Source organism: Ursus americanus, chromosome 20 (assembly GCF_024610735.1).
Source record: "Ursus americanus isolate L20-20 chromosome 20, mUrsAme1.1.p, whole genome shotgun sequence".
NCBI classification, from domain to species: Eukaryota; Metazoa; Chordata; class Mammalia; order Carnivora; family Ursidae; genus Ursus; species Ursus americanus.
The window spans coordinates 31718924-31744273 of record NC_142146.1 but is presented as its reverse complement, the minus strand read 5'-3'; the positions used below and the strand labels follow the sequence as shown (position 1 = coordinate 31744273).

General features: G+C 48.4%; 1 long non-coding RNA gene across 1 annotated transcript in view; it reads right to left on the bottom strand.

Moving 5' to 3' along the window:
• The window catches only part of LOC148108404 (uncharacterized), a 36049-nt gene extending 12082 nt beyond the window's left edge, over nt 1-23967 (bottom strand). Inside the window, exons 1-2 of the long non-coding RNA XR_015727955.1 lie at nt 23810-23967; nt 20449-20655 (exon numbers count right to left, since the gene is read on the bottom strand). This is a non-coding gene — a long non-coding RNA (uncharacterized LOC148108404). The remainder of the gene's footprint in view (nt 1-20448; nt 20656-23809) is intronic.
• Between the last annotated feature and the right edge of the window lie 1383 nt (nt 23968-25350).

Genomic DNA, 25350 nt, shown 5'->3' with positions numbered 1-25350 from the left:
ATACCATTCCGGTGAAAACAGGCAGCCAGAGAGACTAGAGGGAATTCTAGGGGATTAAAGGGATGCACTGGTTCCAGGCACTGCAAGAGAATTGGACACAGTAATTAATGGAATCTTATAAAACAAATTTAAATTGATCAGTCAGTAAATGAGAGTATTACCACCCAGACTGAAACCGATTTAAAGGAACATAAATTGAGTCAATAATAAATGTGGGAGGAGACAGGAGTTGGGAGAAAGCAACCAGTGTAACATTATCGGAGTTGATGTTATTTATTATAGGGGATTAATAGTAATAAAAAAAAAGCTCCCATGACAAAGCCTTTGAAAGAATCTGAAATGTAAAACTTTGATCTATAAGTAGGATCTGGTTTTAGGAGCTTAATTGAAAATATAAGTGGGGAACAGCAATTTAATTAAATATAATGATGATGATAAATCGCTGGGTTGTATTTAGTCATGGGAAGAGAGATCTGGAACAAGAACTCTGGTGTAGTAAGAATGTAGGGAAACACAGACACTTTTCTAAAGATGACATTCGCAAAGCATCGACTGAGAGCTGCTTGCAGGATACTCTACCAGGACCCCTTGAAGTGGTCAAGGCCCTCTGGGGGCTGTCTGACTCCGACCCTGCCCCAGAAAGAAAAACCCTTTCCCTGGCTGCGCAGCCCTCCTGGCATCAGCCCCATCCCTGGCCCTGCCCCATGCCCATCAAGCACGGAGCAGGCAGTGCCAGGACCCCCCACATTCTATACACCAGCCAGGAGAAGAGGGAACCCCAGGAGCAGGGAGGAGCACACTTCACCACTGGATGGCTCTGAGGAATAAGTGAGGAAACTCATTAAAGATTAGAGAGTTGCCAAACTGCTTAATTTCAGAGCAGCTGACCTCCAACCCTTGCGCCTAAGTGGAGAGTCCAGAACATACCCCTAACCCTCAACAATGCCACCCCGCATGCTTCATCCGCACCGTCGCTCACAAGAGGGGCTGCAGCCAGGCACAGGCTCTGTGTGGAGGGGGAAGGACAGTGGTGTCCTGGCCACTGGACAAGGAGAATGCACACAGATTACAGGAAGGAATCATGAGCTAAGAAGAGGCTGGATGACTCTCACAGCAAGAGATACATGGCCTCTGAATGAGGGTGGTGGGACCTTCTCATCCTTGGCCCTGAAGACTTGGGCCAGCATCAGCAAGTCAGGAAGGCTTCCCTAGATCTCCCGCCTCCCTGCACCTGGGGTCGGGGCATCCTCCTCTGGGCTCCCAAGATACTTTCTCTAGAAACTTCTACCTAGACACTCAGCCTGCTGTCTTACGGTCCCCGTTCATCAGCAGAGTCACCCAGCTGCACTGCGTCTTGTTCTCTGCAGTCTCCCCGGCACCCAACAGAACCAGGCACATTGTGGTGGACTGAATGATGCAGTGGCAGGGGCTCGGCTTGTTTGGAGGAGAGCTAGTCTTCAGAGCCCGAGACCAGTGGTGACAGCTAGCTGAGCCCATAGCCATCCAGCTGAGCAGCTGGCCAGGGACAGCCTGGTACTGCCTCAGCTGCCTATCCATGGTGGGGGTGGCTGTTTGAGGGTGACAAAGGACTGCCAAGAGATGCCTGTCCCAACTCTTCAAAAGCAGCCTGTTTGGTCATCTCTCCTCGTTGCTGGACCCCAAAGATGTGGGCCCTGTCTGAGCACTGGGAGCAAGCCAGAGACGGGGCTGGGGCCTGTGCTATTGGCTGTGGGGAGGGAGGGGACGCATTCAGGGGACATCCAGGGACACAAGATGGGACATGAGTTGGTGTATGTTGAAGCCAACTGATAGGGACATGAGGGCTTATTATACACATCTCTACTTTTGTGTATGTTTGCATTTTTCCATAACAATGTCATTTTAATAAAATAATTTAAAAAGACATTAACCGCAAATGATTTTCCCTAATGATTCTCCCCCACCTCCCCTAACACAGTGGTTCTCAAACTCTGCGACCCAGACCAGCAGTAATGGCATCACCTAGGAACTTCTGAGAAATGCAAATTGACAAGCTCACCAGGACCTACTAAATCAGAGACTCTGGGGTGGGACCCAGCAGACTGGGCTTCACAAGTCCCCTAGATGATCCTGCTGCGTGCATACGTTTGACGACTACTGCTCCAATGTATTTTCTTTAAATCTTCAAACTTGTGATTTCCGTGGATTGGTGATATTTCAAATTGTCCCAAGTTCCCTCCCTACTGCCTTGGAGAGAACGTGTTTTCCCCACAGCTGGCATCCACTTGGTCCCAGTCTCAGCTTCAGCCTGGCTCAGGCACTCAGCATCCCTTACGCAGAGGATGTGAAGAGGCCCTGGCTCAGTATCCAGTGGGTCCAGCCTCTGGCAGTCATGAGCACTAACTCTGCGCAGGCAAAGTCCTGAGCTCTCACATGTTATCTCATTGCATAATCACAACACCGGATACTGTGATTACTTTCATTTTACAGATGAGGAAGCCAGGCTTAGATGCATGGTAAAGTAGCTCACCAAGTTCACCAAGTGAGCAAGTGTCAAAGCTGGGATTCCAGAGCATGAAGCCCTGACCACGAGACACCCCCACCTTACATTCGTGTCCCTAGTCTGGCTCTGATTGACCACTCACTCCCCAGGATGCAACCTGCACCTGGCTTGGACCCCTGTAACTAACTTCATGATTTAAGTATGTATCCAGGCCCTGGAGGCTGGGACTATAATTTATTCATGCCAGCAACACTCACCTTGTCAGTTAGGAAGCTTCCAGGTGCAAGGAATAAATTAATGGCCCTAGACAACAGGGAGAAGCTATCACCTCATCTCACAAGGGGCTCCCAGGTAGGGTGGCTATGACGAGTTAATGCAGTGGTTCCACGGTGCTATGAAGGACACAGTTCCTCTCCTTCTTTCCTCCTTGCCATCTTGCTTATACCTCTCTCCTCGAAGATCAGCCCTCCCCCCCACCACTGTGGTCACATGATGGCAGCTGGCATCATGATCAGACAGGAAGAAGAAGGGCTATTTCTTTCAGACATCTCCTAATTCAGAGTGAGGGGCCTTTTCCCAGCAGACCTCCCCTCATGTCACACTGGCAAGAAGTAGGTGACATGCACATCCCTGAATCAGTTGTTGGCTAGGGGAAATGAGAAGGACTTGATGAGATTAGCCTGCTTGGATGGACCCCTGAGCTCCCTGGTAGATGTGTGGACCATCCAACGCAACTGGAACTTGGTCAAAAAGGAAGAGGATCCTTCCCCAGGAGCCCATGCAGTCCTGTGGGGGAGGAAATACTGTCCTAGCATACAGCCCCAGAGAGTGAAAAGCAAATGTTATTGAGTCATGTAATCATGACATTTCAGAAAGTTTCCAGAGAGAGACAAATAAAAGTCACCTACAAATGATCAGGAATGAGAATGGCAATGGCATCGGAACTCCAGCCAGAAACTTCTCACAGTGAGTAGAAGACGACACTGCAGGGCCTTCAAAGGGATGAGGGAAAATGATGTCAAATAGTCATGTTACAACTCAGTCAAATAATTATAAATAGTCAATTTATCTGGTGCCAATAAAGACATTTTCAGACATTCAACAAACATTCAAGGTCTCAAAAGTCATTCACCTTTCTCAGGAAGCCACTAGAGAGCACGACTCACCAAACAAGGGAAAATGCTAAGGAAGAAGAGGAAATTGGACCCGGGGCACAGACAGATTCCTAAGCTGGCACAAAGGCAGGCCGTAGGATGACAGCCACAGGCGGGCAGAAGGCCTGGAGAGAAACCGGGAGGGCTGGAAGAGTCTGGGGCAGATGTCCCCCAAGAAGACGTGAAGCTAGCCATTCCCCGCTGCGCTGGGAAGAGAATGGGGAGATTTAGTGTTAGAGACTGGAAGTTAGAGCAAATAAAAAATGAGGCAATTATCCCCCTTCCCCACCCTCCCAGAAAACAATAAGCAAGACATTGTTAAAGAATGGAAATGTAATCACGGAACAATAGGCTGCCTAATTGCCAATTATACTTATAGTCATATTATTGTAAACACTGAATATTTATTTAATCAAATCTTGTAATCTAAGCAGATTGAGAGAAGGGAGGAGTAGAAGTATATGTGTGTGTAAAAGGGCTAAATCCTAATCTTGAAATAACAAGTCCGTAGATAATGTTGAAGCTGGAAAATCAAGAAACTGAAGTACAATTGTGTCTTTTCGAGAGAGGTGAACAGAAGCCAGTGCAAGGGCTTTCTTGAGAATAGCATGTTAAGAGCGGGAGAAGGGAAGGAGGTCCACCATCAGCCAAACGGTGCTATTTGAATTATTCAACTATGTTCCTGCTATTTTATTTAATTTTATTTTGTTTTATTTTATTTTATTTATTTGACAGAGAGAGCAAGAGCACACAAGCAGGGGGAGCAGCAGGCAGAACGAGAGGGAGAAACAGACTCCCGGCTGAGCAGAGAGCCCAATGTGGGGCTCGATCCCAGGACCCAGGGATCATGTCTTGAGCCCAAGGCAGATACTGACGGGGGTCCCCATTAGCTGCCTACGGAATCTTCATTTGGAGCAGATGCCACTGAAGCTTTTGAAAACTTCCAGGGAAAAACCAACCAGCCACTTCCAGGTGGGCCTCAAATCTCCAGTGTGACCTTCTTGCACCCCTGAGACCCACAGTGGCAGGCCCATTGTGCAAGGTTCAAGGGGCTGTGAGCCAGTCCCAGGGCTCCAAACAGCCTGGGGTCTCAAGGCTGGTGCTGGGCTACGGCACGTCTGCCAGGACAAGGCCCCAGCCAGGCAGAGACCAAGGACAGGTGCCTCCACCCTGGCTAACCCCACACCTCCTCACCCCACGCACCACACTTGTTTCCACCTCTGCTGCTTCCACCAACCAGCCTTCCCACTCAGAATCCCACTGGAGCCAGTGCTGTGGATGGAGTGAAATTGAATCCAGACCGAAAAGACCCTGTGTTCAAATCCATGCCCAACCAGCTGTATCTGTGGTCTCTTTCTCTGCCATCAACCCCAGTCCAGGAATGGGCTAAATACTTTACACTTCTTACTCAAGAAGGTTGAATGACCTGCCCCGTCCACACAGGTAATAACTGCCGGCTCAGCGCTATTGGCTCCAAAGTCTGAATTCTTTCCTTTTTTCCAGACTGTCTCTAGAAGTGGGGAGGGATGCATTTTATTCCCGGGAGGGATACAAAGTTTCCCTGTGAGAATATTCATAAACATTACAACACCACACAATGTTCATTTGTTGATTCAAGAATTGTTTATGCAAGGTCCGATGCTGAGTGAGTCCCTAGACTCAAAGAGGGCATAGTCCAGTGTGGGAGGAAGACACTAGAACAAATCAGCACGGCTCTGTGATAAGCAAATCTGACCCTCCACTGACTTCCAGGAGTCCTCAGCAGCCTCTCCTATGCTGTGGACGTGTCCCATGACAGGCACTTAGCAGCAGGCACTCTGCTCCCCTTCATTCCCTCTTGTTCCCAGCTGTCTGCTGCGGAGGGCTCGGCCATCTCCAGGCACCCCAGTGCCACGGTGCGGCCACCACAGCAAGAAAATTCTGGAGTCCTGAAGCCCCCAGAATGGGGCTGTAGTGTCTGGAGCCTGAGGGCTGAGGCCACATGGCCTTCTGTGCCTGAAGGAAAGCTCTGTCACTGGAGGCCATAGCGAGGCTGTTCCTGCACCCAAAGTCTGTCAAGGTCTCCACTGAAAAGTCTCCTTTCAACTGAACCTAGAGTTTTACATGTGTCTGTAGGACACTGAGCTGGGGACAAATCCAAGTGACAGCCCCTCTAAAGACAGAGGTTTTTCTCCTCAGCCTAACTCCTGCCTGCCTCCCTCTTCCCAAGAAGCTCCTCAGTCCATCATAAAAACAGTCCATTCCCACCTCAATGAATCTTCCAGACATACACTGACATGGCTGAGGGCCAATGGTGGGCTGATGCCCCAGGACACACACATGCACATGCTCACACACATGCATGGCTGTCCCCCTGCCCACCCTGACCCATCCTGCCTGGTCATCCTTCCACAGTTAAGGCTCAACACTCTTAGACTTTATCATTTGGGGTCAGAAGGCTGCAGAAGGGGGGCGCCTGGGTGGCTCAGTCATTAAGCGTCTGCCTTCGGCTCAGGGTATGATCCCGGTGTTATGGGATCCAGCCCCACGTCACGCTCTTCTGCTGAGAGCCTGCTTCTTCCTCTCCCACTCCCCCTACTTGTGTTCCCTCTCTCACTGGCTGTGTCTCTCTCTGTCAAATAAATAAATAAAATCTTAAAAAAAAAAAAAAAAGAAGGCTGCAGAAGGGCACGTGTCCTTCCCACATCTCAGGACAGTGCCCCAAAACTTCAAGAGATACAAATCCCTAGTAATTGATAGTTACGGAATAGAACATAAAACCTGATAGCCTGAGAATAAGATGTATAAAATGGAAGATATCACTAGAACCAGTTTGTGCTGTGATGGGGTAAAAGGCACACACTTTTTAAACAGCCAGACACTGCAGAACAAGGAAAATGTGAGGGCCATGCCAAGGCTGGAGCGGTGTCACTGATGGGGCTCTCAACGACCACTTCAGTCACTCTGAGCCTCTAGGTTTCCAGCCTTCTTGATCATTCCCTCAATGACCCATCAAGATAATGAAAATCCTCCCTATCCCCCCGGGGCCCCGGCCTCTGCTAGGCAAAGCTTTATTGTTATGGGAAATCCCTAACCAATCGGACAAATTAATCTCTGATAAAAGATTAATGTAAGGATGGCAAATGGATTTCATTTCTGCTGCCAACCGTGATTGATTGGGAGGGCTACCTGGAGTGCTCACTTGTGGACTGTGGCCAGAGCTTAGCACAGCAAGCAAGAGTGCCGGGATCGATTCAGGATGCCTGCCCTGAGCCCTCCAGGGACAATGCCATCACAGGTGCTGTTTGTCTGCCGTCCTAGGGTTAGTGGCTGCTCTGGGTTAACCTGTCCCTCCTTCTTGGGGAAAGGAAGCCTTATTCCAGATAGTAAAAGACCTTAAGCTCATAAAGAGGTATGTGGAGTAAAGGGACCCTACCAGCCCTCTTGGGACAGCCCTTTCCATGCTTCAGGAAAACCTGACCTTAACCAGCAGTATCTTAGAGGGTCCTCAGCCCAGGGTGAGAGAAGGGTTGAGCAGCCATCAGTTCCAGTTAATCTCAATGAACATTATTGACTTGTACCCTCCAGGGTAGTGACAACCATCCACATGCGGCTAATGCGAATTACCCGTTGGTGGTCCAGCCCAGACACAGGTGAGCAACCACCACCGGCTCTGGGGACTTAGGTCCCAGGAAGCAGGGTTGGAATCTGGTCAGGCACTTACTAACATGAAGAGAAAGTGGATCAATCCTGTGAATTAACCCTGGGTACACTGAGGCCTCACAGTGGGATGAGGGAGCCTTAGCCTCCAGCTGGTTATTTTTCTTTAATTTTGTTGCTTTTCCAGGGCTGCTTATGTACCTGCTAAAGTATTAAATATAAAGGGCTCTGAAAAGTTAGGCAGAGCCTGGGGACATTGTATGGACCCCAGAATTCCTGGAGCGTGGGTATGAGGTCTAAGAAATCAGAGGAGAACCAAGCCCATTCTGTCTGCTTCTGTGGGCCTGGCAGATCCTGGTCTGTCTCCCTCCAAATTTGACAGCTTACAAACTCCTGCCAGGCCCCACCTCTCCAGCAAGCCATAGCCCTTCCATTCTGGGATCCACACACTATTTGCAGAAGTTTCCAGCCCATGGACAAGTCCCAGCTTGCCCAGTTAGTCCAAATAAAGCACATAGGGACCATGATGGTAGATTGGCTCATCGGAGAGGTGCACTGGGAACAGACTCCTGCAAATAGCAAGCATGAGCTAGCCCTGACTCTGGAAGAGAGAGACCTGTGATATAAGCATCTTCCCGTGGCAGGCTTGGGGTTGGAATGACTGTTAATCACAGTGATTTCTGGATTCAATTGGAACACCCTTCCAAGATGGGCTTCCATCATTTTCTCTTTCTGTTTGTCTTTTCTGTTCTTTATCTAATTCTTTAGGTCTTATTTTCTTCCTTCCCTCCTTCCGCTTTCATTCTCTCTTTGTACAAGTGTAGATGTCTACTGGATATGAGGTGCAGCCCTGGGTGCTGGGGACACAGAGATGAACAAAGCCCTATCCTTCTTCTGTGAGCTCTCAGCTGGAAATGGAGATCATAAATCTACATGCACAGAAGTACACGGCAATAAAAAGCACAGGGAAAGGGGCACCCAAGCCTGTTCCAGAGAATTTGGCATTTGAGCTGGAATCTGAAGGATTAATTGATGTTTGTTAAGTGGGAAATCAGGTAAGGACATTTAAGGCAGACACTGTAATGGGTAAAAGCACCCAAGCCCGAGAGAATATGCAGTGTGTGGGAAAGTGCAGGCAACAAGGTGTTGCCAGAGACGGTTAACAGAGTAAGATGGTTAACAAGTAAGTAAGAGCATGGAAAGCCACGTGTGCTGAGATAGGATTTCCTCAATGGGAAAGTTGAATCGAAGCAGGAAGCAGCCCCACTGGATTGACCTGAGAGGGACTTCTGCATTTCAGCGGGATACAGAAGGTTGTGGCAGGCCAACATTCCTGTTGCAATGACTAGGGAAAAAGGGAAAAATTGGAAAAAATTTAAGATCTTTTATTAAATTTTTTTTTTTAAAGATCTAAGAGTACAATGGAGACAATGAAGTCTGGATGAACTAAAGTCCAGGGAAGGAAAGCCTTTCCTAAGTAAGCTGATGAATGTTGGCTCTCTTCTTCCTTGGAGTCTCTTGTCAGTTCAGGGCGCAATCTGGTGATGGGACTTGGCCCAACCAGAGGAACCTTACCAAGGAAAGAGAAACAAGGTAAGTCTTCAAGGTCATACAGGCTGGCCGATGGACTGGAAATAAGAGAAGCCCACAGGCAAAGCTGGTTTTGACCTAGGACAGCACTAGAGCTGGGCACCAGGACTGGAAAAAGGAATGAAGTACCCTCCACATACAATCAGAGGGAGGGGGGCTGTGACAAACATGTCAGTCTCTTTGAGGACACTTGCCAGGTTTTGAACAGACACAGAGTGGAAAGATAAAGATCGAAGCTCAAAATATCAGTGGTGTTAACTGTGTTAGCTTAGCTAAATTGGAAGTGCCTTTCCCAGAATCCTTTTCCTTGTTTGGTACCAGATTATGGGTGGTCACAAAATTAGTTTGAGATTTGGAAAGTGGATAGAGGCTAACAGTACTCTGCTGATCTATAGCAAATCCTGGCCCACCACTAGACACAGATGCAGTAGCCTTCCATGGACTTCCCCACCAGCTCCCACAACTGCATAAGGTCTAATCCATATAATCATTATTCCATGTCATTCATATTGCCTCTGCTGCTCTGATCAAACTCTCACTGATACACCAAAGGTCAGCAAACATCTTATGTAAACATTTTATTTAATAATAATAATTATTATTATTTTTTACGAGAAATAATATATATTTATTTTATTTATTTTTTAAAGATTTATTTACTCTAGAGAGGGGGGAAGGGCAGAGGGAGAGGGAGAGAGAGAACCCCAACAGATTCCCCACTGAGCACACAGCCCAATACAGGACTCAATTCCATGACCCTGAGATCATGACCCATGACTCTCAAAATCAAGTCGGATGCCTAACCAACTAAGCCACCCAGACATCCCAATATATATTTATTTTATAGTAAACATTTATATACATGCCTTGCAGACCAAGAAGCAAAAGCGAGGATATTATAAAGGTATTTACGTAATAAAAAACAGATTTCCACAAATTTTTTGACTAAATTCAAATTGCAGTAAAACTGATTGAAGATGACTTTTTTTTTTTTTTTGTAATACTGGTCTACTTATAAGAAGAACAGAATTCTTTTGGACAAGATAATATTTCACTTAGTAGGGATTCAGAGTTAATGTTCCCCATCACCAAACAGATTGCAAATTTTCATCCGTAAAAACCATTCTTGCTTGTGGGCCATACAAAACCAGGCAGTGGACAATACGTGACCTGTGAGCCATTAGTTTGCTGGTCCTGTGATACACACTTTAAAGGGGGAGGAATTTTCAGGGCTAAGAGAGCATCAGCAGGCTATAAATCAAAACTTCAGAAAGATTTCACCAAAGGAACAAGGACAAACTACAGATAAGCTAAGTCTTACTAAAACTGCAACCCATTTCCAACCCAGCTCAATCTCTGTTTGGATTGTGGTAGTTTTTTACCCTCTCCACCTAACAAAGAAGGAATCCTTGCTGGTTGAAAATAACACCCAAAGCCTCTATGATTCTATTGTACACAATAACCAATACATAGTGAAACATTACTAGATATGCAAAGAGACAAGAAGATGTGATTGATGATAAGGAGAAAAAACAAATAATAGAAATAAGTTAGAACACTTTAAAATAGCTATGATTAATATGTTAAAGAAAGTGGACACAGCCAAACAGAGGATTAGCGAACCTGAAGACAAGGCAATAGAAAATACCTAAAGTAAAGCACAGAGATGTATCTGAGAGAAAGATCATTCTGGCTGCAGGGTATAGGATGGATTGCTGGGAACAAAAATTGAAGTCAAAATACATTGAGGGGATTAGAGATTTGCTTTCTCAGGTCATCTAAAAGCAGCCAGGATGAGGACCAAATAGCACCTAAAGCCTTCTTCTCTCTCTCCTTAAGGAAAAAGGACCTTATTCAGCCTCTCTCCCACCCCATAGCCTTACTCAACTGAAAGCAAGTAAAATCAGAGGTCTGTTGGAGAAGCATCCCCATCTTAGGGTCAAACCAGATCTCTTCATTTCCTTCTGATAATGGTATTTCTAGCTTGGCTGAGGCTGAAGGAAGAGAGGAGGAAGAAAACTCCAGATTCCTGGCTCTTCCCTGGGCAGGGAGACATTCCAGGCTGGACCCAGCCTGCTAACTATCTCCTCTCTTACTGGTTCCTAGAATGTTAGCAGAGATTCTGCACCACCAGCAACCTTCCTGGGAAACCAGAAGCTTCTAGGTGATCAGAAGTTGTGAAGTGCAGCCCATCCAGGTCCTGGCAGAAAACCACTCCACGTTAAAAGCAAATAGTGAGCTGGGGGTAGAAGTGAGAGAGTGGGCAGGAAAATTCCCTTCAGAGGAAAAGCTCAATGTGATGCTCATTCATTTAGCAACGTGAAACCTCTACTATTTGCCAGGTATAGGTCTAGGCCTGGGAACACAGCAGGAAATAAGACAGGCAGGGCTACTTACATTCTAATATATCTCAAGCAGGTTAATAAGTTTGTATAGTAAATAAACACAGAAGCAAGAAAATACCAGTTTGTGGAACATGTTATGATGAAATTAAAATGGCATAATATAATATAAAGTAGTAAATTGGGTGGCCAGGGAAGGCTTCTCTGGTTGGATAACATTTAGACTAAGATCTGAATGATAAGAAGGAGCCAACCAGGGGCACCTGGGTGGTTAAGTGGTTAAGTGTCTGCCTTCAGCTCAGGTCATGATCCTGGAGTTCCGGGATCAAGCCCCAAGTCTGGCTACCAACTCAGTGGAAAGCCTGCTTCTCCCTCTGTCCCTCACCCCTCATCCTGCTCATTGCTCTCTCTCTCTTGCTCTCTCTCTCAAATAAATAAATAAAATCTTTAAAAAAAAAAATAAGGAGCCAACCATGGGGAAACCTGGATTAGGAGCATTTCAGGCTCCCCTGCCCCACAAAAAAGGTGCATTCCAAGCAGAGGAGCTAGGGCAAATATCCCAAAGCCTGGTGTAGCTGGAGGGCAGTTAGTGCTGGGGAGAGGGATAAAGTGTATGGTGGGAAAGGTGGGAGGAAGCCAGTTCTGTAAGTTTTCAATCATCTTGATATGGAGCTTGATTTTGTGTGCAACGAAAAGTCATCAGGGATCTAAACTACACGGAAGAGACCTCTGTTTTGTTTCCTACTACCCTTAGGCTTGATTTCATGGCTCCAATTCTCTGGCTATTCATGAATCTCCCACACCCCTCAAAGTCCTCTACCCCTCAGCCTTTGCCAAAAGGCTGAGGTCAAAATTCTTGGAGTCATCCCTTGACTCTACTTCCTTGAAACCCTAAGAAAATTCTGTGGGGTTTACCTTTGATGTATGTCCAGTATCCAGTGCTTCTCACCATCCCCTCTGCTGCCACCCCACCTAAGCCATTGTCTTCCCACACTTGGGTGATTAAAACTGGCTGTTGCTCCTCTTGTCCCTATAATCTATTTGCCACACAGAGCGAACCTCTTAAATTCCCAAGCAGACCAGTTTACAACACTCCCATGCTCAGAGAGCCTCCTTGGTTCCGTCTTGCTTGAGGTAAAATCCGAAGTTCCTACAAGCATTTATAAGGTCTCTATGGTATCCGCTCTTCATGACTTCTTTCTCCCCTCACCACCTTCCACTGCCCTTCGCTCACTCCATCCCTGGGACCCTGGCCTCCCTGCTACCATAATGCTTCTGCTCTGGGGCCTCTGCGGTTCCCTCTGTCCTGAACGATCTTTCTCCAGATAGCCCACAATGTATCCCCCTTCCTCCAGCACATCTAGGCTCAAAGCCACCCCTCAGCAGAGCCTTGCCTGTCTACACTGTTGCATCATGCAAACTGTCCCCATCCTGGCAGCCCGTATCCTCCTTACCCAGCTTTACCACTCACTTTTTCCATAGGTCTCACCACCTTCTAAAACATTCTATAATTTGCACATTTATTGTGGTAATTGACTATCATCAGGCCTGTCCCCCGATGTGGATGAATTTCTGTGAGGGTGGCCATCATGTCTATTTTGTTCTCTTTATGTCAAACCCCTAAAGAGGTGTTTAGCATATAGTCAATGCTCAATTAGTATTTTTGAATAAACATTGTTCAATGTATTGATAATTTTTAAATTTTTATGCTATGCCCTAGATCAGCATAGGTCATAACAATCCCTATACATGAAATATTTATATCCATAGTATGTCTCTTGATCATTCAAAAAAGGATTTTTTTGAGGGGCATCTGGGTGGCTCAGTTGGTTAAGCGTCAAACTCTTGATTTTGGCTCAGGTCATGATCTCAGGGTCTTGAGATCGAGCCCCAGGCCAAGCTCCACAATGGGTGTGGAGCCTGCCTAAGATTCTTTCTCTCTCTCTCTCTCTCTCCCTCTGCTCTTCCCCTCGCTCATCCTCTCTCTCTCTCAAATAAATAAATCTCTCTTTAAAAAAAGATTTTTTTGAAAAGAAAAAAGTTAGAGCCTTGTATGCTGAACACAACTGCACTACCTTGACTTCCAAGTTGAACATGATGGATTGACTCATGTGTCCTCGCCAAATCCCAACAAAATGACAAAGACAAGGTAAAAGCAGAATGAACCCATAAAGACAAAAAGAATAAGAGGGAGATGACAATGGACAAGACATATGAGCAAGGTGTAATATGGAAAGCAGATGGATAAGGGTAGCCATGTTGGCAGACCGACCAAGGGAGAACCACACTTGTCTGAAGGGAGGCAAGCCAGGAAGGAAGCTGGTTCCTGCCTCAGCATCTAGAACTGGAAGAAGGGAGACGGTTATGAAGGCTGTCAGGCAGGGCTGAACACAAGAGAATAGGTTGAAGATCTATGTGAGAGACAGTGGGACCCCCCATACCCCTCCCACCTGGCACGGACAGCAACCGCACATGGACTGCTGACTTTATCTGACTTGTGATGCAGCTAAATTAGAAAGATGCTATCACCACGTGTTTGCGTGATTGGGGGGGGTGGATAAGAGAGATAAATCTTATTCCACGTTTGGAATTCAGTAGAAAATAAGTTAAACCTAAAAGTCAAATGTATCAGGATGTCATTAAATAAAATAAGTAAAACCTAAAAGTCAAGCAGTATCAGGATGGTGGCAGCTGCTGAGAGCTGAAGTGCTCACCTCTGGGAAGTGTGAAATGTGACCGAGGAGGGTTAGGACAGCAACCTGCTGTTCTCCATTAGAAGCCTTATAGAACAAGTTGTCTTTTAACACTGTGTCCATATTTTATTTTGTAAAAATGAAAATTGCATTTCTGGTTGCTGTGTGGAAAACAGATTGGGGGAAGGCAAGAATGGAACCAGGGGAACCCCATAAGTGGTCCAGGGGAGGGGTGATGAGGACAGGGCTGGGGTGGTAGGAATGGAAGTGGAGAGAACTGGATGCATTTGCTAGGTTCACAGCAGAGTCAATATGACCTCCTGAAGGACTGAATATAGGTGTTAAAAAGTAAGAGGAATCAAATGTGATTTCTAGACATTTGGCTGGAGCCACTTGGTGTGGTCAGGGTGGAGAAGAAGCAAGTGCCAAGGGCACAATATTCAAGGAGGCCCTTGCTCTCAGGGCCATGCAGGTACAGGTGGGCACCTGAGGGTGAGGGCCTCCTGAACTGCCATGCTCACCTCACTCTTGTCCCTGCCTTGACTTGGAAGGTTCTAGTGCTATTTACTGAGGCAGGCAAATGAGTGACAAAAGTATAGGAAGTCACAAGGGAGGACAGAGAGTGAAAAAAGTTTTAGTTCGGACAAGTCATGAGTTGTCAAGCAGTACAAGTCTGCAGCTCAGGGGAACAGTCAGGTCGGAGATGGAAATTCCAATGTCTCAGCATAGAGATTATCCTAAAGTCATAGTCCAAGACTGGATAACCCAGAGAAAGTGGGTACAAAGAGAACAGGAGGGGCCAGATTGGAAACATCACAGGCTATAACAATGAGGAGGAAAGAAGGAAAGGGTAGACAGAGAAGGAGCAGCCAGGGAGGTAGGAAGGAAGCCAGGAGAGGCTGGTGTTCCAAAGCCAAGAAGAAAGCTTTTGCAGAGGAGACCATCCTGAACATCCTGAATGCTTCACTCCCCAACCCTTTACAGAGATTGTCCTGTGAAGAGGGCAAAATGCTTGTGTCCTCTGTCTTGCCCAAGGCCAGCCTCCATGTGTCCACCTGGAACTCTGAACAACTCCAGCTTCTCTCCACCTGTGGTGTTGCCTGTCAGTCCTGGTCCCTCCTAGCTTCCGGGTCACTGCCTTTCTGTGCAGTCTGTGGTCTATCTGTTCCCAGGACTTAACACACCTCCTATCTTGAACCTTGCTTTCTAAGGACTGGACTTGGGTCATTCATTCAATAACTGTTTATGAAGCTTCTCATGTGCCAACAGTACCAGGCACAGGGAATACAAAGGTGATTAGGACAAAGTAGTTACCCTGAAGGACTCATTGCCTGCCATGACACTCTCTGCCCTATGCCCCTTCAGATAAAATTCCTCACCTGCCCAAGTCTGTATTCTGGCTCCAAGCCCCCTGGTCAAACCTACAGGAAGGCCCAGAGAACTTCCATGGGATGATGAGAAGCCCAAACATTTCCCCTTCCATGATGTGCAGTCTCATTGGAACACAGAAGTATCCACTTAGGAGAAAGCCATGCCCAGGATGAGCCAAAGTATGTGCCCATTCAGCCCAGATCCTAGTACAGTGCCTGGAACGTGGTGGGGCATGGACTGGTGGATGCATGAATGAAGTGCCCACCCTGAGTTAAAATACACATGAACTCTGGCAACAACAAAAACAAATACATAAGGATTCTCTTCATGGGAGACACTGATGAAGGTTGCCTGAGGGAGGGGTGTGCGGGGTCAATCTGCCTAGAGACAAAGTATGGATGAAGGAAGCCCAGGGATCTGGCCCCTGTGGGACTCCCTGACCCAGGCTGAGGCCACGAACATGCTCCCTCTTCCATCTGCAGCCTGATGCTCAGGCTGGGTGGGTCCTGGAGCTAGCCCAGCACCCCATTCTCCAGAGCATGTGGCTTTAGCGGCAATTTGGAGCTTGCAGCAGCCTCTCAACAATCACGGCCTGACAGGCAGCAGCTGCAAACTCCCAGCAAGAGATTGCAAGATTGCATTGATTGGGGCAGGAGGGGTATTCCAGGCCTCTGGATTTCATCCCTATGGAAATTGATCCTGGAGGTGGAGGGTAGGGAGGACAGCCCCAGCCTTTGCAGCACCTCAACCCTCTTCACTTGGAAGCCAGAGAACCTAGCAGATGGAAAGAACCCATTTACTGAACCATAGCTCAGCTAAAGGACTGCTCAGCTCTTCAGCCAGCCTTGTAGAACTTTCCAGAGTCAACTGTCCAGGCATCTATATGGTTATCCCAGCCTAAAGCTGCTTTGGGAATCTCTGCACATGGCCCCATAGATTCACAACCTGCTGGGTTTAAAGCAAATCCTGCTCAGGGCTCCCTCCTGAAGTTAAGTGGGAAAGTGTGCACTCATGCCCTGCCACAGGGTCCCGGCTGTAGCTCTGCATCATACCTCCGGTTCAGGACAGCCCGTGCACGCAGTCCTCCACATGTGGACAGCCTGCAGAGCCGTGCTGTACACACAGTGTCTCTGTCTGAATGTGGGGACACGTATGCGTCGGGGGACAATCCCCCATCCCACTCTGTGGCCCCGCCTGGCAGCTAGCTGGTGCTTCTCTCCCAGCCCTATCAGCTTCATCTGTGTTGCTTTGCCTAGTTAGCTGAAGAGTTTATGTCAAAGTGCTCATATTGATTAGAATAGGTCTGAAAAGCTCAATGCTGTTGACATGAAGGGGGGAACCTGCAGGCCTTACTGAAAGAACCAACCCTGTAGCCCCAAGTTGAGGCTCCTCAGACAGTCAGCAGTCTGTGTGCATGTAATTATAAGGAAGGACAAATAAAAGAACATAAGGTGCTGGAAGATACACTTTGAAAGACTATCTTGTAGGAATTGTATTGATATTTAGCTCCCTGGAACTCTCTTATCTCCCCCCACCCCCCTTTATAAAGATTTATTTATTTATTTATTTATTTATTTATTTATTTATTTATTTGAAGGGTGAGGAGGGGGAGAGTCTTAAGCAGACTACACAGAGTGGGGAGCCCGAGGCAGGGCTCGATCTCAAGACCCCGAGATCACAACCTAACCCAAAACCAAGAGTTGGATGCTTAACCAACAGCACCACCAGGTGCTCCCCCCAGCCCCTTTTATAACCTGACATTCTATCATATGACCTCTCTACACCCCACCTCTGTGAACGCTTCCAGGAAGGTGCATGCCCACAGCTGGGTGGCCTCTGCCCCAGCGGGCAGTGTGTGCCTCACCATCCCAAACACCCCATAACGAGTTCCGTCCTGCAGCGGGAGGCAAAGCCTGCAGCCAACACTAAGCTTTTCTTTTCTTGCAGTTCTGCCTATGTTAAGCCAAGATGCTACTCCATGGTGCTAGTTTTCACCTTATGGAGTCACCGTAAGAATTCACTCCCCCTCTCACAGGATGTCCCTTCAAACATTTCAAGGCAGCTGCTCTGTTTGCACCACCTCCCTTTTCAAAGTGAAGGGGTTCTCATCTTCTCAATCATCCGTCAAGGGGGTGGATATCCACATCAGACCAATCACTTGGCCCTGGACAGGTTCTCTTGTGTCAAAGTCCCTGAAAGGTGGGCTGGTGCTTTGCAATGGATATCAAGGCCCTTGACAATATTCCTAGCTTTTATTTCCATAATCTGACTTCCAGAAATCCATCCTAAAGAGATGATCTATGTATGCAGCCAAGTGTTGCTCTTACAGCTTTTCCCTTGAAGCGTTGGCCTTTATTATGGAGGAATATACGATAAGGTGGACAAATCAATTATGTCATGTCCACGCAATGATGCAGCATTATACAACCATAAAACCCTGTCTTTGTGAGGAATATGGAAAAAAGCAATATGCATAGTTTTATACTCAGTATTACGCAGATGCACACCCACATTGCACACTCACACATATGTATGCACACAGGTGCATGCACAGACCCACACACAAAACAGGAAGGAACACCCTTAAATGTGAGCAGTGGGAATACAAATCGGTGGCATTCTGGGTGATGACTCTTTTCTATTTTGTCTGTATTTCTCAAATATTCTATAATGAGCTTATACTACTTCTCATTTGCAACTTGAAAAGTTACTGTTTAAAATAGAACTGGACACAGAGCCCTCATATTGTCTGACCAGCACAGGGCGTTGGTCACTCTCCCTGTGCCGTGTCCTGGCCTCCCTTGTTCTGAAGCCTGATAGGCACAGACCCGTTGGCAGCCAACTGCCCTGAGGTGTTTTGGAGGAGCTGCCCTTACCCAGTACCCCTGCTGGTGACACCATGGGGCATGTTTTTGCCCCAGGCAGGTCTTGTCCCAGACGGAGAATGCACACGCAGCAGAAGACAGGAGGTCGTGATTCAAGAGTAAGTTATACTTGTGGAGTAAATAAAATACTGCCCACAGCAACAGGCCTACCTTTCAGATATTCCCCTTGGGGCCAGATTTTGCCGCCATTACCATACACTAAGGGTGGCCATGTGGGCAGATTTCACCTGTGTGGTAAGTCCACATGAATCTGTAAAAGAGCCCATCCAGGAGGTTGTCTCTTCCACATGGACAGGGAGGACAACAATGCCAGGAGGACAAGGGAGGGATCCAGGGAAGTCGTGAAAAGCCCAGAAGCTCTTCCTGGCTGTGTGACCTGAGGCAAGTTACTTAACCTCTCCGAATCTCAGCTTCTCCTAGTAGACAATGGAAACAATACTAGAACTGTATACCCTGGCGCTTGTGAGGATTCACTGAGGGCAGTTCTAATCACTTAAAACAGAAACTATCAGCCATCAGTGTTCACGGGTTACATGTGGCAGAGCAGGGAGGGGACCTCGGCTGCCTGACCCTGAGTCGACTGCTCAGGTCATCGGGTCTATCACCTTCTTTATTTCTCAGTCCTTTAATAAATTCTCTGTGTGTGGACGAACTGCAGAAGCAGAAGGGTGTGCACACTGAGCTCTGCGCTTTTCTGTGGGAGTGGTACAGAGCCCCTTTCCCTCGGGGGCTCCACCAGCCCTAATGCGGTGCCTCTGCTGCGCCGTGCCTCATGCCCAGCTTCCCCACCTGCCAGGACACACATGCATCTGTTCACAAAGACCAGATGGGCCCCAGTCTCCTCCTGTGAGTTGAGTATCTGGTCCAAGGAAGCAAGAAAGGTCACTGCCATGTGTGGGCAGGCCCCCTCTCTCTGTAAACTCATCTCTCAATAAATGATGAGTGTTGTCACATCTCACTCGAGAAGCCAGAACAATATATGCTCAAGACTTGCCAATCAGGATTGTTCCCACAAGCCTTTGGCTTCTGTGGGGGAACATTTGGTTTAAAAGGAAATGGAATTTCCCCTTCAATATTCTTCTTGGATGACAGGTCTGTGATTGGAATCAGGGCATGAAAAATCATGCCCAGGTGGTTATTTCCATTAGTTGCTTTTGACTTTGCAGGGACACCTGGAGCGCAGAGTATCCAGGCTCTCCCACCCCCCACTTCCCACCCCCACAGCTCAGGCAGGTTGTGGCTGGCTGACCTGGGGCTGCTTGGTATTTCAGAGCCCTGTGCTGTCTGGTCAGGAGCTTGGCTAACTCAACTTGGCAAGAACCTACTACCTGGTTCCTCCTCACATCATTGTCCCCAAGCCCATGCTCTGGTCCAGCCTTCTTCCTCTGCAGATGTGGTGGAACTCCTGAAACTCACACATATACCCACAGTGAATGCTTGCTTCTCTGCCTGCGACAATCACAGGGAAGTACTCATTGTCATCCACGACAGAAAAAAATTGTTCACTGTCTAGGTTGCAGGGTAGCAGAACCCAGTGAAGGAAATGGAGACCGAGAAGAGGAGTAAGATGAGACCATACTCAAGAATGAGTCCTTGAAGAAGTTTCAGTGAGAAAGAGCGCTGTGGCAGCATCATGGCCGGCTTGTGTGTCTGGCTCCTATTGAAGCCTGGGAGCCCTGGAGGGCAGCCACATCTCCGACCCTCGCCCCCAGAACAGGTCCAGGCACAGACCAGTGCTCAGGAAATGTGTGTTGGTGATGGAAAGAAGGAAGAAGCAAGAGGAGCAGGGAAGCTAGCTTCTGCTCAGAGATCTGGGTGTTTTACTTCACTTCAGGAGGGGTTTGGAGAAAAAAAACGTGTTTGCTGAGCAGGATGTGAGCCAAGAGGAACAGGGTCCTCTGCGGCCAGATGAGGAGGAGTCTGGTCTGATGACTGGGAGGGGAGGCACCAGATATACGATGCTCACACCCTGCTCCTGGACAGGGAGGGCCAGTGTGCAGATGCCACATAGCGCGTAGGGTAACTGCACTTGCCTGCCATCAGCATGGAGCCCACGCCAACCCCCTGTCCTTCACAGAAAATGATGGCTATGTTCAGGAGCCAGGGGATTTGCTTCCTGGGTTGGGGGCCAGAGGCCAGGGGACTGATGGAGAAGGTTAGCTTCTGGGCCTGGGCAAGGAGCGCTGCCCACATGCCCACAGTATGGCTGCCAACACTCCTCAGGATGCCATTGCCTTCCTCCCAGCACCCAGAGCCCTGAGCCCCCCTCCCGCCATCCCCCATCTCCAGTACCTGTGCAGCCAGTGCCAGTCAGTGGGGGCTGCTTCTGACCCACCGCCAAGGAGGGAAGGACTGTGAACTCATCGCCGGTCCCCGGGAAATCAGGCCATGTCCGTGCAGGCGAGACAAAAGCACCCACAGATTGCTGCCCGAGGACAGCCCTCTCCCTGGATCCCTTTTGCTCCGGTTCTCTCAGATCTTCAGAGAAGAGTCTGGTGACTGTGGGCAGAGAAGAAGAATCATTTCTCTACAGAGGCTCCTGCCTCCTGGCAATGTCTGAGCCCCAAGTGCAGCTGTAAACCATCCAGAAATGAGCCTTTTTTTTCCTGCTCCCTGCCATTTTATATAAAGACTCTTTCTAGCCAATAAAGAAAATAAATAACACCTTGCATTGTTTAGGAACCGTGTTTGGCAACAGAAATCGGAAGAACAGTGACTTACACACAGACGCGCGAGGGCAGGCCATGGCCGTGGCTGGGTGGCTGGCCCATCCTGGCAGCAGCGCCCCAAGGAGGCAGCTCCCCATCGTGCTGCAGCAGCCAGGCAGCCTGGATTCCTGTCTGTTTTGAGGCCTTATAGCCTACTCTCTGGGGAGTCTGTGTCCAACCCCCGTGTTCTTCCAATAAAGTGGCTTTTAAAAAGTCAGGTGAGTTTGGGGGCTTCTGTCTCTTGCAACAGCACCATTTGAATGGCCTACTTCCCACAGCCTCCCATTCCTGACCCCGGCTGCAACCAAAATGCTAAAGGTTTGCCGAGGCCGGCAGGCCTCATGGGGTCAGGATTTACTCCTGATGGAGACAAACACTGGGGGGATCCCCTGCAGCAATGAGGAGGATGGTGCCACCACCCAGCTTTCTGGACACCCGGGGTGACAAGCAGCACATTTGTCCAGGCTAGAACTCCAGTCTCTAGACCTGCTGCAGGCTCAGCTGAGCTAAGTTAGAGTTTCTCCCAAAGGAGCATGTGGAACAGTAAGAAGAGCCAGCAGCCTTTGAGAAATCTGATGAAGATGGAGGTTCCTTGGTGGGTATCAGAAGATGTGTGTCCTCGTGCGCTTTGCGAACTTCTCCATGGTACATTTTTCCTGAGGGACCGAAGTTGCTTCTATGAAAGCAGAAAGAGCTGTGTGACCTGGGGTGAGTCACCTGACCTCTCTGAGCAGTAGTTTGCAAGACTGGTGTGAGGCTTGGTGATGAGAACACCCACACGGTGTCTGGCACATGGATGACACTTCTTTCAGCTTTGTCATCATGCCTAAGTTTACCGAAGGGAAGTAAAATAAAATGACCCTGCTCTAATCCTTTGCTTTGGGGGAGATGCCAAAGCTTTGCAATTAAGAAAATGAACTTCCACGCTAGATGTACCTAGTGCAAATCATACTGTGCCTGCTGTGTGCAGTCGGGCCAGTTACCACATCTCGTTAGCCTGTTTCTCCAAACCCACAATGACGCCCAGGAGAGCGCCCTGCTCAGTAGGTGTGCTGGCAGACTCCCAGGGGTCAGTGAACAGAGAGCCCTGAGCCCAGCTTTTCATACTAAGCAGTACTCCCTAGCATTGGCTGGTAGTGTAATTGCTGTTACTTGCATTTTTTCTGACCTTTCCCTCGGTCGAGAGTTGCCCTCAGCATTGCTGAGGTGGGGTTGCCTCCAGGAGGAGCCTGTGCTATGTCCAGGGTGAACAGTGGGGTACCAGGATGACAGGAGGGAAGATTGGAGGGCCTCTAGCTATGGGAGCCCGCTGCAGCCCCCGCTGGAAGGCCCTTGGCCAGCCAGCACGTCAGCCTGCCAAGAACACTGCTGACCCCAGCCCAGGTCAGATGTGTGCTTGGTCGCCTGAGCTCCCCAACCCCTCCCAGCCCAGGACAACAGGTGTGTGTGCTCGGTAACTTGAGCCTACCTTCTGAGGGCCCGAGCAATTGAGAGAGGACAGACAACTCTTTCTTCAGACAACCACAGGCCAATAAACAAGTTTTCAGGGCGACCATGGCCAGCTCGAGCTTCTGCAGGGCCGGCTGTCAGTTTGGGCCTTATCCAGGACCTTTGCTTTTCATAACAACAACAGTGGCAGCAACCAGCACCATTTGCTGAGCAGCCAGTGGGTGCTTAGCACTGCCCTGGGTTCTTCCCATGCTGTTACCCAGGTCTTCCTCTCTGCAGCCCTGTGCAGGGAGTGACTTAGAAGCAGAGACACCAGGGTCACGCAGAGCAGGCTGGAACTTCAGCTCTGCCAAAGGCTGATGGTTTGACCTTGCGCAAGTCAATTAACCTCCTGGAGCCTCAGCTTCCTTGTCTGTAAAATGCAGCTGATGATACCTACCGCATGTGGCTTTTGAGAATGAGATGAAATGATGTCGAAAAGATTGGTAGCCCAGAGCCTGGTACAGAGTAAACCCTCAATATATGGCAGCCAAATAGATCACTGGAGTAGGGTGCCCACTTCAAGTGGAAGGACACTGAAGTCCATTCAGCCAGAACCGGAAGCCGTCTGACAAGCTCATGTCTTACGCACTGTGTCCTCTGCAGCACGTCTGGGTTGTTTCCCCCAGCCTGGTATCTCTGCTGGAGGACAGACAGGAGAGAAGTAGATCACTGGATTCAGGATTCCAGCCAGAAAAAGACAAAAAGCACCAGCTAAGACAGGGGGTGGCATGGATGGCTTCTTATTGCCCAAATCGTCTTCCTTCCCCCAAAACCAAAACGTTCTTCAGAAAGGGCTAAAGATGAGTACACAGAGATGAAATCCCAAGTTATCATGTTCCAAATGCAGACTCTTACCAATAAAAAGCCACAGATCACATGTCCCTGCCCAGACCCTGGGACGAAGGGCAAAGGATAAAAGCAGATGAGAGTCCTCATTCAAGGCATATGGTGACCGTCCCCAGAGAGGAGTCCTCGGTGCGTGTCCATGTATGTGTGCTCACTCAGATGCCATGAGTCAAAGCTGTGCAAAGCTCTGTAAGGGGTCCAAGTGACCACAGTTCCCCAAACAAAGTCTTAATTGTTCTAATCATTGCTTCAACTCAACATAGCTTAAATTGCTATAAATGCATTTAGAAATAAGACATTTTTGTTATGAGCCTATGCATTTTCTCCATGCAAACAATTTTATACATGACATTTAGTATATAAGTTTAAATCCATAAAGTTCTGTTTAAACCATACTATGTCAGCAATACCATGTCTTTTAGTGAAAATACCTTTACGTTAGAACTTAGTAAACACGGACAGCCCAGTTAAACATAATATAATGCCTACCCAGCATTCAATCCGTTCCCTCCTCCATTCTAGCCACATGACACTGAGGTCCCTGGACCAGCCCCAGCAACAGGGAAGGTCCTGACTCGGGGAGCCAGCAGGATGAGCACACTTCTTACCAGTGCTGTGTTCAGGAATCCAATCGGCACCTGGCATCCCTCTGGCGACTGTCATGGGTCCAGGGAGGGATGTGAGACCTAAGTTGGTCCCGTGGACTGAAGGAACATTCTTTCACCCTGTGGGTGGAGGAGAGGGCTCCTTGCCGGACAACAGCATACAGCACGTCGTCCCAGTTGCTGTAGGCAGGCATCTTGCCGGCACCAGTGAGGACGCCAAGAACAAACTGCAACAGAAGAGAGCAGAGAAGAGGAACCTGAGCCTGGGCCTCCCTGTGCCCTGCCTCTCTGCCCCACCTCCGGACTCCCTGCTTTGCAGGATGGTAAACTCCTTTGCTGAATTGGAGGGAATTTTCTACTACTTGCCCCAGGAAAGCATCCCTGTGCTGGAGGAGCTATGTCTGGAGATAATGGAGAGGGAGGGACTCTGGAGATAGGGAGACAAAGAAGGAGGTCGTGGAAGGAGGTAAAGGATTCATGAAGGAGCCTGTGCTTAAGTGATAAAGACATATCCCCACATGAATTATTTGACTAGAAAATCATGGTAAAAGATGGAAGGAGGACTAGACTCAAGCCCCAGCCCCCGAGGGAGAAGGAAGGTCAAAGTGGAGAGAGGTTTTGTGTAGCCAGAACCATACAATCAGCCCCAAACAGCTGGCTCCCCATTTTTCAGGGAAGAAGTGTGGAAGCAAAGAGGGACAATGAGCCTGTGAGAGGACACCGAGGGGACATTCAGTTGGCTGCCACGGTCACAAACCAGCTTGTGACCTCATGTTCCCAGGTTGTGGGCACCTTCCTAGGGTCTGTGAGCAAGTCTGAACCTACAGCCTTCATAGGCAGCTTGCATCCTCTGCCAGAGGCTTCCTTCCAGGCCCTGATACATCTGAGAGAAATCGTTTTCCTCTTCTCCCAGTCCAAGAGAAGATGTTCTTAACTGTTCTCAAGGCCTCAGTCAACACAACGTTTCCTTCCATGGCAAAAGCCAAATGAGAATGAAAACCATCTCACAGCAACTTTCTCTTATGAAACCTTAGAGTGCATATCTGTTGTTGTACCTGCCTCACATCCATTTCTCCCGGGTGTGTTGACAGCACCCCATCTTGCCCTGAGGCAATACGGTTTGCAGTGGGTATGACCCCACCCCAGGTCCAAGGCTGGACAGGTGGCTCAGGTCCAGCCGACAAGAGCACTACATCTCTCGGCTGATGGTAATTGATTCCTGTGTGAGCAGGTGACCCGAGCCCAGCCAATCTAAGCTCACGAGATGGAGCCAGTGGTGGTGGAAAGTGGGGAAGAGCATTCTTCATCTGTAAGCCTATAAAGGTGCTAGCCACCTTAGAGCTGCTCGGAGAGCTCGTGAGAAGAATTGGCCCGAAAATGAAGTGAATGTGAAAAGAGGGAAGCAGAGGAAAAGACAGACTGAGTCCTAATTACATCATTTGGGCACCATGTCTAAAGCCAGTGACCGGGTCTTTTCATTGATACACACAAATGATATATTGTCTATCGGTGCGTTATCACTTCAGTTGGTTTTTCTAGCACTT